This window comes from Terrapene carolina, unplaced genomic scaffold (genome assembly GCF_002925995.2).
Source record: "Terrapene carolina triunguis isolate 2854851 unplaced genomic scaffold, T_m_triunguis-2.0 Scaffold6153, whole genome shotgun sequence".
NCBI classification, from domain to species: domain Eukaryota; kingdom Metazoa; phylum Chordata; order Testudines; family Emydidae; genus Terrapene; species Terrapene triunguis.
The window spans coordinates 1-4107 of record NW_020670504.1 but is presented as its reverse complement, the minus strand read 5'-3'; the positions used below and the strand labels follow the sequence as shown (position 1 = coordinate 4107).

At 44.4% G+C, this 4107-nt stretch overlaps 1 pseudogene; it reads right to left on the bottom strand.

Annotated features, from left to right (window-relative positions):
- Positions 1-856: 856 nt before the first annotated feature.
- LOC115271412 lies at positions 857-1594 on the bottom strand (annotated as a pseudogene).
- Between the last annotated feature and the right edge of the window lie 2513 nt (positions 1595-4107).

Genomic DNA, 4107 nt, shown 5'->3' with positions numbered 1-4107 from the left:
TCTTTTTCTTCATCCACCTCCTATAAGTAATAGGAAGTAAATGAAAATAAAGTGAGGTACCTTAATTGTTTTTGTAGTCCAACTTATTTTTCCACAGACCACTTGAAAATCACTGAGAGTCTCAGCAAACCACTTAATGATCTTTCCAAATATTGTTTGTACCCATAGCTAACTATTGTAAAGCGCTTTGGATAAGAGTGCTTTATTAAAAAAATGTAAAAAAACATTGGGGTGTGGGGTCTGGCCAGGACTTAGGGTGTGGGAAGGACTCAGGGCTGGGGGTTCAGGGCCTGGGAGGACGTTAGGGTACAGGAGCAGGCTGGGGGTTGGGGTGCAGGGTCTGGCCAGGAGTTAGGGTGCGGGAGGGGGCTCAAGGCTGGGGCAGGGGGTTGGGGTGTGGAGCGCTTACCTGGGGCAGCTCCCATTTGATACGAGGGATGCAGGTGGTGATGGGGGGGTGCAGGAGTCAGGGCATGGTGTGGGGGTGTGGGCTGGGGTCGTGGGGGTGCTCCCAGCCCCCTGCCCCATCCCAGCCCTCTTCCCTGAGCGGCTCATGGCAGGGGGAAGGAGAGGTATGTGTAGGGGGAGTGCGGAGGCTCTGCCTTTGCTTTGCTCTGCCCCGATTCCACCCCCTTCCCCAAGGCCCCACCTCTGCCTCTTCTCCGCCTCCTCCCCCGAGTGCGCTGAGGCCCCGCTCCTCCCCCTCTGTCCTGGAGCGACCCGAGCACCGGCAAACAGCTGTTCTGCAGCGGGAGCAGCGCTGGGAGGGAGGGAAGGGGCGGGAACATGGCACTCTCGGGGGAAGAGGCGGGGGAGTGGGGAGCTTGGCTGCCGGCGGGGGCACCCTGTGTTTTACTGTAAATCCTCCTCTGCCTCAGGGCGTCCTTGTTCCTCAAGCTGTAGATCAGGGTGTTCAGCATGAGGATCATAAGGGTATAGAACACAGCCACCATTTTCTCCCAGTACACTGAGCTGCCAGATGAGGGTCGTAAATATGTAAAGATCAGGGTCCCATATAAGATGGAAATGACAGTCCGGTGGGAGGCACAGGTGGAGAAGGCTTTGTGCCTTCCTGCAGTGGCGCAGATCCTCAGGATGGCAAAGATGATGTAAATGTAGGAGATGAGGATGATGAGAGTGGTGCCTATTGTTTCTATGGCTGCAAGATGAAATGCACGAGCTTATTGATGCTAAAGTCAGAGCATGAGATTTCTTGGAGTGGGTGAATATCACAGAAGAAATGACCGAGGACATTGGAGAGGCTCAAGGACAGACTGGATACAGTACACATTTGCACAATGGCATTGACACAGGTGTATAGGTAAGAACCAGCCATCGGCTGGACGCAGACTCTCTTGGACATGATGACATTATAAGGCAATGGGTTGCAGATGGCCACGAAGCGATCATAGGCCATCACAGCTAGGAGGCAAAGCTCATTGTTGGGACAGAAGGAGAAGAGGAAAAACTGAACCACACACCCAGGGAAAGAAATGTCTTTACTCTTCACTAGAGAAATGACCATCGCCTTGGGAGGAATCACAGAGGAGTAAACAGCATCTAAGAGTGACAAATTGCTGAGGAAAAAGTACATGAAGCGGTGGAGTTGGAAGTTGGGAGTCAACCCTAATCAGCACAATCATCCCAACATTCCCCACCAGGTGCAGAAATAAATGGTAAAGAAGAACACAAAGAGGATGTTTTGCAGCTTTGGACAGTCTGTTATTCCCTGGAAAATGAAGCCAGTCACTGTGGTGCAGTTCCCCAGAGCCATTTATCCTGTCACTGTGCTCTGTGTCAAAGAAGAGGTGGGGGGGCGGCAATGGATACCACAAACATAAATCTGATGTACAGTGGAGACTCATGTTATCTCTTAAGAGATGCCTAAACAACAGAAATTTAATTTAGTCATAGATTCCAAAGCCCAAAGGAACCATTTTGATTATCTAGACCAGTGGGGTTTTTTTCATTTGCGGACCAATCAAAAATTTTGAATGGAGGTGGAAATCTTAGACATGATCTGTGGACCCCTAGGAATCCACAGACCACAGGTTGAAAACCAGTGTTCTATGGTAACAACAACCTTTTGAGGACCCCTTAGATATAATCTGTGGACCCCAAGGTGTTCGCAGACGACAAATTCAAACCCCCTGATCTAATCTAATTGCTTGTATAACACAGGTCATAATGTTTTTCCAATATTTTTCATTGTAAACTAGAGCATATCTTTTAAAAAATCATCCAATCTTGAATTTAAAATTGTCCATGAACTAAGTATCCACCACGACCGTTGGTAAATCGTTCCAAGGGTTAATTACCCTTACTGTTAATAGAGGACTTTTATGTTGAGCTGGTCAAAATTCCCACCAACCCCCTTGGAAATATTTGAGCTTTCAGGAACAAAACCCCCAATCCAAAATATTTTCGCGCTGGTATATTTTGGCTGAAATCTGAAGTATTTTGGTTTTGAAATGGAGCAACTGGGAGATGTAGTTGAACCAGTAAGACTGGCCTACAAAGGAGAATGGGAGCATGAGGAACTTAAGCTAGACAGTTCAACATGTGGAATCCTCAGCATTGGAGGTGTTTCACAACAGGTCGGAGAAACACCCGTCGGGATATTTACTTGGTGTTACTTGATTTTGCCCCAGCACAGGGAGCCTGACTTGACTACATGAGATCCCTTCCACCCTACAGTGCTAGGATTCCCGAATAAAAATATTTGTATTCATTATTATTATTTTATTTTATTTTTTTGCAAAAATGCTGACATTTCCATCGAAAAGTTCAATGAAAAAGAGATGTGTTTGTTTTTCAGGGAGGAGGGCAGTGTTCCCACTCACTGTAGGAGGGTCTTATCCAAAACAGATTGATACCAAGGGAAGTTTTTTCCATTTATTTCAATTCACTTTGGGTCAGGCTGTTTGGGAAGATGATGAAATCTGATATGAACAGCTATCAGAGTGTGAAGCAAGGAAAGGTAACATGCAGTGTATTTGAACCTTCTGCACTCGCTAAAAGAGGGTATTTTCAAGGCAAATGGATTAGTAAAGTTCACAAAGAATTATAAATTTATATGAACTCAAAGGGGAAAAAACACTACTGCTTTTATTGAACTATTAAATATGAGATTTTGAATGCATCGAAGTCAGGAAATTGAAAGCAGGGTCTAAATTCCCAAGATGTTTGTGACAGCTTTACCTGCCTTTAACTGATGAGTAAGAAACAACATCCATAACAAAATGGCATAACCAGTGCAGTGGCCAATGCAAAATACAGCCAGACCTACCCAAACATATTTTTATTTATTTATGGAGATATCCCATCTCCTAGAGCTGGAAGGGACCTTGAAAGGTCATTGAGTCCAGCCCCCTGCCTTCACTAGGCAGGACCAAGTACTGATTTTGCCCCAGATCCCCAAGTGGCCCCCTCAAGTATTGAACTCACAACCGTGGGTTTAGCAGGCCAATGCTCAAACCACTGAGCTCTACTTGGGCTCTGTAAAGGTAAAGTTATGGAGCCAGATCCTGAGCTGGTATAAACTGGAGGACTCAAATCGAGCTCTTTAATACTTTGAGATAATTTTTGTTTAAAGTCTTACAATTAAAAAAATAAAAACATGGTGAATAATATATTTGCATGAATATTCAGTCATTTTCCTGATCTTTTGCATAAACTGGTCTCCTTTGGTTGCTTCTTATTACAGCTCCCAGGTTTTTAGTTTTTTTTTCCAGATTTGCCCACCTATGTTTATGAACAAGGTCACCAATAACAAAGTTCTTGCAGTTCTCCAGGAGACAAAGAAACACCAAAGATAGGAATCAAAATTTCCATATGGAAATGGAAGCATAAAGTCACACTCATCTGGATGGCCTATTTCCTAGTAATTTGGCTATTTTGGTACTAGATTTCTAGAATTCTTTACCTTATCAATGTGAAAAATTAAAACAAGCATGCGCACGCATGGACACACACACACACTCGTTTCAATTGTCCTGTTTGAACTAATCACATTTCACCATAATATGAAACCACAAGAAACGTCAAGAGAAAAAAAATTATATTAAACAGACCATTGAAAAATAAAGTACTTTTTCCACAAAATGT